The sequence below is a fragment of the Hyla sarda genome, chromosome 4, assembly GCF_029499605.1.
Source record: "Hyla sarda isolate aHylSar1 chromosome 4, aHylSar1.hap1, whole genome shotgun sequence".
In the NCBI taxonomy this organism is placed as follows: Eukaryota; Metazoa; Chordata; class Amphibia; order Anura; family Hylidae; genus Hyla; species Hyla sarda.
In genome coordinates, this window is record NC_079192.1 from 373089128 (window position 1) to 373102262 (window position 13135).

General features: G+C 43.3%; 1 pseudogene; it reads right to left on the bottom strand.

Moving 5' to 3' along the window:
• Positions 1–12679: 12679 nt before the first annotated feature.
• Positions 12680–12848, bottom strand: LOC130267921 (U2 spliceosomal RNA; annotated as a pseudogene).
• Positions 12849–13135: the final 287 nt, after the last annotated feature.

The window sequence follows — 13135 nt, forward strand, 5'->3', positions numbered from 1 at the left end:
TCCTCCCAGACCTGGCCTTTTGGCTAAGATCAAGTTTAGTATCTGTTCTTATCAGTTTCCGCCAGTGGATGGGAAACTCTGGTGTGAGACTGGTGGGGATGGGTGCTGCATGGTGGGGGCAGGTGTACCGGGGCGTTCCGGGGCTGGTTCTGAGGAATCAGCTCGATGGCTGCCCTGATGTGACCTGTTTCCTCCGGGTCTCGCCATGAGGTAGAAGGGTGTAGAGTCGAGGTACGTCTGTGCCTCGGGGAGTGGTGACCCTGAGGTGCCGAAACTCACTGGGTGTTATAACTCACTGAGTGGAAGCACTGTACTATTACTCTTCACCCTTGGTATCCCGGCCTTCTGGCTAGGATCAGGGAAATTTTTATAGATCCGGCCGGATGACCGGGCAGTATATCTGCACTCGTCCACTTATTTATTATTTTTATGTCTTGTCACTGTGCCACGTTTGTGTCTTTATTTGCACACAGGATTGTCAGGGTGCAATAGCTCTTCTGGGTGTCCCTCCTGGTGGTCTAGGGGAGTTGTGTGTGGCCTTTTGGCTCCCCACCTCCCTGCAACCCCTGGGCATCTTGGCTTCGGTCAAGATGCCATCAGTATACGGCTACTCGGCTGATACCTTGGTTAACGCCTAGGTTGAAGCCAGGAGCATTTTTGGCCCCTTAGTAGCTTTGGCGAAAAGGGGCATCGAACCTGGATCCTTGCAGGCGCCTTCTGGCCTGGAGGTGAAGGGTAGGTTTGTTGGGGGGCCTCTCTCTAGTTGGAGAAGAGCTTAGCGATAGACCGCATCCTTTGTGCACGTTTTTTTTGTGTGACACGTTTGCACTTTTTCTTGCACTTTGGGTGATAGAGAGCACTTGCCTCGGCTCTTAAAAAAAAAAAAAAAAATGTCCTGCCAGACCTGGACTAAAGCACCATGATGTCCCGGATGTGATCAATCGGTTTCAGGTCTGGGAAAAGGCCGGGCATCAGTACTTTCCTCTTACATTAACTGCTGACAGACTCCAGCCACATGAGGTCTAGCATTGTCTTGCATTAGAAGGAACCCAGGACCAACCACACCAGCATATGGTCTCACAATGGGTCTGAGGATCTCATCTCGGTACCTAATGGTAGTCAGTCTACCTCTGGCAGGCACATGGAGGGCTGTGCGGCCCCAAAGAAATGCCACCTCACACCATTACTGACCCACCACCAAATCGATCATGCTGGAGGATGTTGCAGGCAGCAGAATGTTCTGCAGATGTACCTGCTTTCATCTGTGAAGAGCACAGGGCGCCAGTGGTGAATTTGCCAATCTTGGTGTTCTCTGGCAAATGCCAAATGTCCTGCACGGTGTTAGGCTGTAAGCACAACCCACACCTGTGGAGTCTGTTTCTGACCGTTGAGTGGACACATGCAGATTTGTGGCCTGCTGGAGGTCATTTTGCAGGGCTCCGTCAGTGCTCCTCCTGCTCCTCTTTGCACAAAGGTGGAGGTAGCGGTCCTGCTGCTGGGTTGTTGCCCTCCTACGGCCTCCTCCATGTCTCCTGATGTACTGGCCTGTCTCCTGGTAGCGCCTCCATGCTCTGGACATTACACTGACAGACACAGCAAACCTTCTTGCTACAGCTCGCATTGATGTGCCATCCTGGATGAGCTGCTCTACCTGAGCCACTTGTGTGGGTTGTAGACTCCATTTCATGTTACCACTAGAGTGAAAGCACCGCCAGCATTCAAAAGTGACCAAAACATCAGCCAGGAAGCAGAGAAACTGAGAAGTGGTCTGTGGTCACCACTTGCAGAACCACTCCTTTATTGGGGTGTCTTGTTTATTGCTTATAATTTCCACCTGTTGTCTGTTCCATTTGCACAACAGCATGTGAAATTGATTGTCAATCAGTGTTGCTTCCTGAGTGGACAGTGTGATTTCCCAGAAGTGTGATTGACTTGGAGTTACATTGTGTTGTTTAAAGGGGTACTACCGTGGAAAACTTTTTTTTTTTTTTAAATCAACTGGTGCCAGAGAGTTAAACAGATTTGTAAATCACTTCTATTAAAAAATCTTAATCCTTCCAGTACTTTTTAGGGGCTGTATACTAAAGAGAAATCCAAAAAAAGAAATGCATTTCCTGTGATATCCTGACCACAGTGCTCTCTGCTGACCTCTGCTGTCCATTTTAGGAACTGGAGAAAATCCCCATAGCAAACATATGCTTTTCTGGACAGTTCCTAAAATGGACAGCAGAGGTCAGCAGAGAGCACTGTGGTCAGGACATCACAGGAAATGCATTTCTTTTTGTATTTATCTTTAGTATACAGCCCCTAAAAAGTACTGGAAGGATTAAGATTTTTTAATAGAAGTGATTTACAAATCTGTTTAACTTTCTGGCACCAGTTCGTTTAAAAAATAAAAAGTTTTCCATGGTAGTACCCCTTTAACCCCTTAAGGACGCAGGACGTAAATGTACGTCCTGGTGAGGTGGTACTTAACGCACCAGGACGTACATTTACGTCCTAAGCATAACCGCGGGCATCGGAGCGATGCCCGTGTCATGCGCGGCTGATCCCGGCTGCTGATCGCAGCCAGGGACCCGCCGGCAATGGCCGACGCCCGCGATCTCGCGGGCGTCCGCCATTAACCCCTCAGGTGCCGGGATCAATACAGATCCCGGCATCTGCGGCAGTTCGCGATTAAAATGAACGATCGGATCGCCCGCAGCGCTGCTGCGGGGATCCGATCATTCATAACGCCGCACGGAGGTCCCCTCACCTTCCTCCGTGCGGCTCCCGGCGTCTCCTGCTCTGGTCTGTGATCGAGCAGACCAGAGCAGAAGATGACCGAAAACACTGATCTGTTCTATGTCCTATACATAGAACAGATCAGTATTAGCAATCATGGTATTGCTATGAATAGTCCCCTATGGGGACTATTCAAGTGTAAAAAAAAATGTAAAAAAATGTAAAAGTAAAAGTAAAAAAAAAGTGAAAAATCCCCTCCCCCAATAAAAAAGTAAAACGTCCGTTTTTTCCTATTTTACCCCCAAAAAGCGTAAAAAACATTTTTTATAGACATATTTGGTATCGCCGCGTGCGTAAATGTCCGAACTATTAAAATAAAATGTTAATGATCCCGTACGGTGAACGGCGTGAACGAAAAAAAATTTAAAAAGTCCAAAATTCCTACTTTTTTAATACATTTTATTAAAAAAAAATTATAAAAAATGTATTAAAAGTTTTTTATATACAAATGTGGTATCAAAAAAAAGTACAGAACATGGCGCAAAAAATGAGCCCCCATACCGCCGCTTATACGGAAAAATAAAAAAGTTATAGGTCATCAAAATAAAGGGATTATAAACGTACTAATTTGGTTAAAAAGTTTGTGATTTTTTTTAAGCGCAACAATAATATAAAAGTATATAATAATGGGTATCATTTTAATCGTATTGACCCTCAGAATAAAGAACACACGTCATTTTTACCGTAAATTGTACGGCGTGAAAACAAAACCTTCCAAAATTAGCAAAATTGCGTTTTTCGTTTTAATTTCCCCACAAAAATAGTGTTTTTTGGTTGCGCCATACATTTTATGATATAATGAGTGATGTCATTACAAAGGACAACTGGTCGCGCAAAAAACAAGCCCTCATACTAGTCTGTGGATGAAAATATAAAAGAGTTATGATTTTTAGAAGGCGAGGAGGAAAAAATGAAAACGTAAAAATTAAATTGTCTGAGTCCTTAAGGCCAAAATGGGCTGAGTCCTTAAGGGGTTAAGTATTCCCTTTAGTTTTTTAAGCAGTGTACTACTATCTAGTCCAACATGCTGGGAGTTGTAGTTTTGCAACAGCTGGAGGCGCTTTGGTTGGGAAACACTGGTATAGCATATGGTGCAACCATCCACAAGTTAGAGGATTGGTTGGATAAATACCGGCCATTGCATTGTCGGTATTTTTAATATATAAATACCGGCAGGGTAGCCAAAATACCATCTGTGCTGGTAAAATACCGGCCAGGTGGCAACCCTATCACTAAGTGACTGGTGCAAACCTACATTAGGACAAGTGAGGACAGGCTGCTGTAAAGTCCAACATCTCGGAAACATAGTAGGATGGGCACGAGCTGGTATTTTGGCAGAACTTATCTTGGTGGATCTCCAGACGCACTATGAGGATCGCACTGAAAACAAGTTATGTGAAGTGACTGCTCCATGAAACCGATGAGATGTGTGAAATTAATAAAACTGTTGATCTGTAACAAGCTGAGATTTCTATAAGAACCACCTTTTACATGTCTATTTGACTGTCTGCACATTATAGTAGCTTAGAGTTGTTTTTCATGGTGACAGATTTCCTTTACTCAGTGAGGATAAGCATGTAACTGGTTTCGTTGGTCATACACTGGTCACACTGGTAATAAACTCTCTGCTTTCTGCTGCCATAATCAGGAAATTCTTTAAAAGAGAAATTCGGCAAATCAGCAATTACCGTGTACCGGGGGGATGAAAACCAGATGAGTGCGAAAAATGTGAGTGTGTGACACACCAATGCAAACACACCGACAGACACAATTCCTTTTATAGCAAGAATCAGAAGGGGAAAGGGTTCCAACAAAAATACGAAGATTGATAATTCTTAGCCTATGAAGATTATGGAAAGTTCTTATTTGCGCGGTGCTCTGCACTATTCCCAGGAATGCCCATACATACTTTTTCTGGCCAATGAAGTGGAATAGGTAGAAGGCTGCAAATTATTTTAACACTAAACGTAGCCCTGTATTTGCCAAATCCTTAGGGGTAAAAAGTTGTGCCAATGGTAATGGATGTGTCTAAAGTTCAAGTTTGAGTCATGAACCCGGGTCATACAGCCGGGCATGCCGGGAGTTGTAGTTTTGCTTTGTGCAGTAGGCATTAAGGGGGACATTTATCATTATATATACACCGTTTTCACTGTCTATATTGCGTAATTTTTTTTGCGTAATTCTGTTTTTTTCTGTACTTTTTGATAGAAGTTTTACTGTGGAATTCTCTGTGACTGTGTACGGTAGAGCTGATTATGCAGTGAACATCGATTTATCAACTGCGTCTTTAATGTTTACACGCACAAACTTTGCCAAAGTCCCGACAAATATACACCATCTAGGAGGCCACGTAAAAAGCTGTCAGAATCTGTCCAGCATTATGTAATACAGATTTAGAACCGCCTCCGATTATTTAGTCTTTTTGCGATAGACTGACTATTATACTACAACCTCTGAAGGGAATTCACAAGCATTGGGATCAGCCATAACACTTTATTAACCTGAAAGTAATATGAAAAAAGAAAATTAGCCTAGAAACATGTTAATTTTTTTTAGCATAAGGTAACTTGGAAATATAAGAAGGAACTAACCCGGGAGGATAGGAGGGAAGTCAGAATTCTGTGGGCCCACCGCAGGAAAGCGCCACAGGTCTGCGAACAGCAGCTCTGTGAAGTGTGAGGTAGAGAAGTAGTGCACGGTAGAGCAAGGGGGGGCGTTTCTATATTTGAGCAACATTTATCAAAGGACGCATTTTTTGTAAATTTTGCGCAAAAGTGTAAATTAGGTAGGCAGTGTAAAGGGTTAGATCTGTGTCTACCTAATGATAAATGTCCCCCTAAGAGTGGGGAATAAAGTGAATATTAGTTAGCCGAGACGAGTGCTGAACAGGGCTGACATCGCTGTGCCCGAGGCCAAGATCATGGCCCCACCCATGCCCCAAGACTGCTCATTTGCATATTCTGAAAAATAAAGACACCAACTGATTGATGGATCCAGACACAGAACGTACAATTTCAATCAGTGTCACCCACACTACCAGCCAGTACATTTGGTTGGTGCGGGTGAAACTTGTGACAGATTTCCGTTAAAGTGGTTATTCAGGTATAAAAAAAAAAAAACAGAGCTAATTTCTTTCAAAAAACGCTCTCAGTCTGTCTCCAGGTTGGGTGTGGTTCTGCAGTTCAGTTCCATTAAAATCAATGGAGCCAAGTTGTAATACCACACACAACCTGGGGACAGATGTGGAGCTGTTATAGAAAGAAATTAGCTCTGTTTTTCAATTCCTGGATAACCCCTTTAAGGAGGTAACTGATGTACTGTATAGAGGGGGTTGGAAAGCAGGGAAAACAGGAAATAAATATGTGTTGTGATTGGTACATCTGAGAAAAATGTTCAGGCTCATGGAACCCCATAATAAAGCATTTTTAACATTTCCCTTATACCAGAAGCAGCTTTCAGCAGTTCACCTATTGGTTAGGCATTACAGTTTTCAGCTAACAGTTCTCAACAGTGCCCACATAACAGAGTCAGCTTTTAACAGTTCCACAGGTTTCATCAGTACCAGCCAAGCAGTGCTAAGTTTTACAGTACCTCCATAGTGCCCCATATCAGAGCCAACTTCCAACAGTTCCCCATAACAAAGCCAGCTTTTAATAGCTCCCCCATAACAAATCTAACTCTTAACTGTTCCTTCATCATAGACCCAACTTCCAGCAGAACACTAAGAATAGAATTGTATTTCAAAAGGACCCCATATCAGAGCCAGCTTTCAACAGTTCACCCATAACAGCGCCATTTGCCCCATACCAGAGCCAGGTATCAACCGTTTTGCCACAACAGAGCCAATGTTCAACAGTGCCCTAGGTTTTATGAATCACAGCAGAGCAATGATAGTTTTCAACAGTGCACCCATAGCAAAGCCAACTTCTAACAGTGCTTCTATAATAGAATTATAATGCAACAGGGAGCCAACTCTCAGTGTGCCCCATAACACAGCCCACTGCGCCATGTCAGAACCCGGTATCAACAGATATCCTATAACAGAGCTAACTTTATACAGTGCCCCAGGTTTTATGAATCACAGCAGAGCAATGATAGTTTTCAACAGTGCACCCATAGCAAAGCCAGCTTCTAACAGTGCTTCTATAATAGAATTATAATGCAACAGTGAGCCAACTCTCAGCAGTGCCCCATAACACAGCCCATTGCTCCATGTCAGAACCCGGTATCAACAGATATCCTATAACAGAGCTAACTTTATACAGTGCCCCAGGTTTAATCAGTACCAGTACAGCTGTACTAGTTTTTAACTGTACCTCCATAATAGAGCCAGCTTTCAACATAGCCAATATAAATAAATTAACAGTTCATCCATAGCAGAGCTGGATTTCAACACTGCCCCATAGAACCATTTCTTAACAGTGTCCAATAACAAAGTCAAGATCTCCCCCATAACAAATCTAGCTTTTTAACTATTCTTCAATAATAGAACCAGCTGACAGCAAAACCCAATAACAGAACTGGATTTTAACAGTGCCCTATATTGAAGCCAAAGGAGACTGAACAAAAATCTTGTAGTATTTGACAAAGGCAGCATGCAACAACCAAAACATTGTATGTCATTTGGGGAATAAAAGCAATTTTCTTTGTATTTTCTGGGGCCCATGAGGTTGAGGCTTGACATTGCATGCAGATAGCAATATTAGGATAGCTCTGCTGAATTGAAACTGGTGGTGCTACTATATTTATTTATTTATTTTTGCACCATATTAGAGCCAGCTCTCAATAGTTCCCCATAACAGAGTTGGATGCCCCATACCAGAGCTAGGTATCAACCGTCTTCCCATGCAATACTAAGTCAACTTTCAACAGTGTTCCAAGTTTTATCGGTACCAGCACAGCAGTGTTAGTATTGAACAATACAGTGATCCCTCAACTTATAATGGCCTCAACATACAATAGTTTCAACACACAATGGTCTTTTCTGGACCATTGTAACTTGAAACCAGACTCAACATACAATGCTATAGAGTCTGCGAAACTGACCAATCAGATGGACATTTCACTGGTAAAACCCCTGTATTCCTGCAGTGTATGCACTGACTGGTGTCTGGTAGCGCCCCCTACAGTACAGGGAGGTATTACATGTTCTGTACTCTTTACCTGTATTACTGAAGTGTGTGCACTGACTGGTGTCTGGTAGCGCCCCCTACAGTACAGGGAGGTATTACATGTTCTGCACTCTTTACCTGTGCCAGGGTTAGCTGCTCCTTTGGACATCAGGTTAGGGCGGCTCCATTTTACTTTATTTTAATTTTTTTTTAGAACATTGCATGTTCTGTAAAAAACCCTGAAGAAGCTTCTGCCCTGTACATAGACCAGTGTTTCCCAAAGAGGGTGCCTCCAGCTGTTGCAAAACCCCAAAGAGGGTGCCTCCAGCTGTTGCAAAACTACAACTCCCAGTTTTTTAGGACATTCCGTGTTCTGTAAAAGACCCTGAAGACCAGTGTTTCCCAAAGAGGGTGCCTCCAGCTGTTGCAAAACCCCAAAGAGGGTGCCTCCAGCTGTTGCAAAACTACAACTCCCAGTTTATTAGGACATTGCGTGTTCTGTAAAAGACCCTGAAGAAGCTTCTGTCCTGTACATAGACCAGTGTTTCCCAAAGAGGGTGCCTCCAGCTGTTGCAAAACTACAACTCCCAGCATGCCCGGACAGCCTTCGGCTGTCCGGGCATGCTGGGAGTTGTAGTTTTGCAACAGCTGGAGGCACCCTGGTTGAGAAACACTGACATAGACAATGATTTACAGCTTCCAGCAGATTTTTATTACTTATATATGTAAGGATTTGCGTTATCTACTTATTTTTCTTTAATCCTCACTTTTTCCTATTTTTGGATGACATTTTGGTGGCTTCAGAACCAATTACCAGGTTTCTTTCCATAGAGTTCTGGTCTCAACATACAATGGTCATCTTGGAACCAATTAATATTGTAACTTGAAGGATCACGGTACCTCCACAGCAAAGCCAGTTTTCAGCAGTTTAGCAGGGTAACCAGCTTGGATAGCAGGGCCGACTTCCAACAATGCCAGAATAAGCCTTTTCTTGGACCACACAATAAAACAGAATACTTAATAATGTGTTATAATCCAATAAAATCCAATTTAAATGTATTCCAATATACTTTTTATATTTATCATGGATTACTGATCCAGCATTGACAATAATGTAACACACAACTAGAATAACTGCATCCCTGCTAACCTAGCCTCCTCTACCTTCAGCCCACTACTAGTCAACCTATGGAGCTGTGAAATCTCAGAACTGTTATGGTGGTCTCCAGAAAAAGATGTCTCCAACTCACAAACAACACACGGCTTTCCCTAAAGAACCAGTCGATGCTGACTACTTTGAACTAAGTCCTAGGAGACCAAGGTAGAGAGAAAGCAGAAGTGAATGAACTTGCCCTCACATTTGACCTTAGTAAAGATGGAAAATCCTTCTGCCGCCTGGTAAAGGAGGTTCTGTGTGCCATGAATACATTGTTTGCTTCCCAGAAAAAAAATCTAAAAATAAAGAGAATTTTGGAAATGTATCCATGCATTAAATGTTTTCATTAGGGGTTGTTCAGTCTTTGTATTGTTCTTCTGATAAATACTTACAACATTCAATTTTTGCAGGGTAACACTCTGGCAATGTCTGTGATTCTATGGGGCTGACTGGGCGACCAAAGGAAAATGGCTGACTATGTTTGCATAGGAAGAACAGCTCTGGGGCACAAAATTCAGCTCTAGCTAGAGAACAGGAACATTTGCCTAACTTGTATTGTTTAGAAGGAAAGACACCTTTTTAGTGTATTGTTAGGTTTCCCCAAAAAATTGAAAAATGTATGTATTGATCAGAAAATAAAATAACAATTCATGAGTTAGCAAGGTTTTCACCCTGTTCAAATTTAGCAGCTTTTAAAGCTATTTTGATACATTATCTATAAAGATTACATTGTAACACTGTAAAATAAGATAAACTTTTTAACAGATGTGCACCAGAACATGGGCCAAATAGTTACAGTGTATGCTCGGCTATTTATAAACCCTGCACATGGCCGGTAAATTGCTATTCGATAAGCTGGGAGAATAAACTTAGGACGAATGTAACTCTTTTATGCAGTTTGTACGACCATATCATGTGGCTGTTTTATTTCTTAAATGGGCTCTGTCAGATACAAAAACTTTTTATATGCTGTACATCTTGCGAAACATAAACCTTTCTAATATACTTCATAAGAAAATGTTATTTCCTTTTTATAGGAATCATGGCTTAAAAAATCGTGTCTTTTTCCAAACTGAAGCACAGACATGGACAAAGTTCAGGAAGTGAGGGTGGGATAGTACTCGTCTGTGCATCTGATAGGACAGGAGAGAGCACAGAGGAACCCTATCAGACAGGAGATAGCACAGAGGAGTACTATTAGATAGGAGAGAGCACAGAGGGGTCCTATCAGACATGAGAGAGAACAGAGGAGTACTATCAGACAGGAGAGAGCACAGAGGAGTGCTATCAGACCGGAGAGAGCACAGAGGAGTCCTATCAGACAGGAGAGAGCACAGAGGAGTCCTATCAAACAGGAGAGAGAACAGAGGAGTACTATCAGACAGGAGAGAGCACAGAGGAGTACTATCAGACAGAGAGCACAGAGGAGTACTATCAGACAGGAGAGAGCACAGAGGAGTACTATCAGACAGGAGAGAGCACAGAGGAGTGCTATCAGACAGGAGGGAGCACAGAGAAGTCCTATCAGACAGGAGAGCGCACAGAGGAGAGCTATCAGACAGGAGAGAGCACAGAGGAGTACTATCAGACAGGGGAGAGCACAGAGGAGTACTATCAGACAGGAGAGAGCATAGAGAAGAGCTATCGGACAGGAGAGAGCACAGAGGAGTATTATCAGGCAGGAGAGAGCACAGAGGAGTACTATCAGACAGGGGAGAGCACAGAGGAGTGCTATCAGACAGGAGAGAGCACAGAGGAGTGCTATCAGACAGGATGGAGCACAGAGAAGTCCTATCAGACAGGTGAGAGCACAGAGGAGAGCTATCAGACAGGAGAGAGCACGGAGGAGTACTATCAGACAGGAGAGAGCATAGAGAAGAGCTATTAGACAGGAGAGAGCACAGAGGAGTATTATCAGGCAGGAGAGAGCACAGAGAAGTCCTATCAGACAGGAGAGAGCACAGAGGAGTACTATCAGACAGGAGAGAGCATAGAGAAGAGCTATCAGACAGGAGAGAGCACAGAGGAGTATTATCAGGCAGGAGAGAGCCCAGAGGAGTACTACCAGACAGTGGAGAGCACAGAGGAGTACTATCAGACAGGAGAGAGCACAGAGGAGTGCTATCAGGCTGGAGAGAGCACAGGGGAGTACTATCATACAGGAGAGACCACACAGGAGTCCTATCAGACAGGAGAGAGCACATAGGAGTCCTATCAGACAGGAGAGAGCACAGAGGAGTCCTATCAGACAGGAGAGAGCACAGAGAAGTGCTATCAGACAGAAGAGAGCATAGAGGAGTCCTAGCAGACAGGAGAGAGCACAGAGGAGTACTATCAGACAGGGGAGAGCACTTACTGGACTTTGAGTACTATCTTACCCTCATTTACTGGACTTTGTCCATGCCTGTGCTTCAGCTTGGACAAAGCCATGATTTTATAAGCCATGATTTCTATAAAAAGGAAAATAACTATTCTTATGGAGTATATTAGAACGATTGGAACCAGTAGAAATAATAGAATAGGGTACTCACCGGGAATGCAGCTTGAAGAAAATCATTATTTTTTATCCAGAAATGAAGACATTCAAGGACTATCACAGACGCGTGGCAGGGAAGGGGGAAGAACTTTGGGCTATGGTGCAGTTTTGTGCTGCATAACACTTCTACTAGCCCATAGTGGTGGACGTCCCTGATAGCTCTTACGTGGGACTGCTAATCTTTACTAGTGAGCACCACCAGGATTACTTGGACTTTTTGTGCAGTGTCTATTGGGAATTTCTTATTTACCTGGGTCTCCCTGTGTTCTGCCATTGTGTGAAGTGCCGAATACTGTGCTCTTCTAGAGAATATATTAGAAAGAGTAATGTTTTCAAAGATGTACAACATATGGTCCTACATCTTATTATTTAACATATTAGGACATTTTAATATAATAAACTTGATGAGATTCATAACATTTTTTCCTATTATCATATTAAAAAATGCATGTACTGATTCGCAAGGCAGGCTTTTAGGAACTTCCCAGCATGCGAGTTGAGTGGCGGCGCCTTCATTGTTTTACCTTCTTCCAATGCTGTACGCAATGACATCACAGCAAGTGCTACCATGGGTAGTTCAGAAGATTATATTTAGAAGATTCCATACTTGATTCCTTGATTCCTACTGCACGTTAAGGGGAATCAATGAGCTGCAATTCACGTTCCGAACTGCTGACATTGTTAGATAGCTGTTAGGGCAAGGAGACACATCAGTGCTTCTGTAACATAGAAAAAAAAATATTTTTTATAGCTGAGGCACAAACATATCACACTAAAAAAGGCACCTGCGAGGTTCCAGGTTCGATGTCCCTTTCACTGAAGCTACTAAGGGACCACAAAGGAGGAGGGACACCCAAAATGGGCTACCACACCCTGACAAAGCCTGTGAACACACAAACACGCAAAGTGGCACAGTGACAAAAAATAAATAAATAAATGAATAAGCGGATGAGGGCAGACATACTGCCTGGACATCCCGCCGGATATATAAAAATTCCTCTGATCCTAGCCAGAAGGACAGGATACCAAGGGTGAGTGCCAGAGGTAAAGAGTTATGGTGCAGTGCTTCAACTCAGTGGGTCTCATCCTTTCAGTGAGTTTAGGCACCTCAGGGTCACCACTCCCCGAGGCACAAAAGTACCCGAGGCCCCAGAAAACCCTGGTACACCTGCTCCACCATGCAGTCATCCATCCTCACCAGTGGACTGCCTAATAAGAACAGATACTACACTTGATCTTAGCCAAAAGACTGAGAAGCAATAGAAAAATGCTTTAATTCTCTGGTGCCAAGTGTCAAAGAGGCATCACCAAGCCCCTAAAGGAACATGGTCCGGCCCCCTTCCCATCCCTGTCCTTCTTGACTGACAGTCAACTGGAAGCTGACCATTTTTGTACATTGGGCACCATGTTGGTTTAGTAAACAGCACTGTTTTCGGATCTTGGGAATCTGATCTTGATTCTTCCTATAGCAACACCTTAGTGACATTGGATCAGAGGCCAAAGAATATAACATTCTTCAACTGACAACAATCTTGTCTTTGGTTAGCA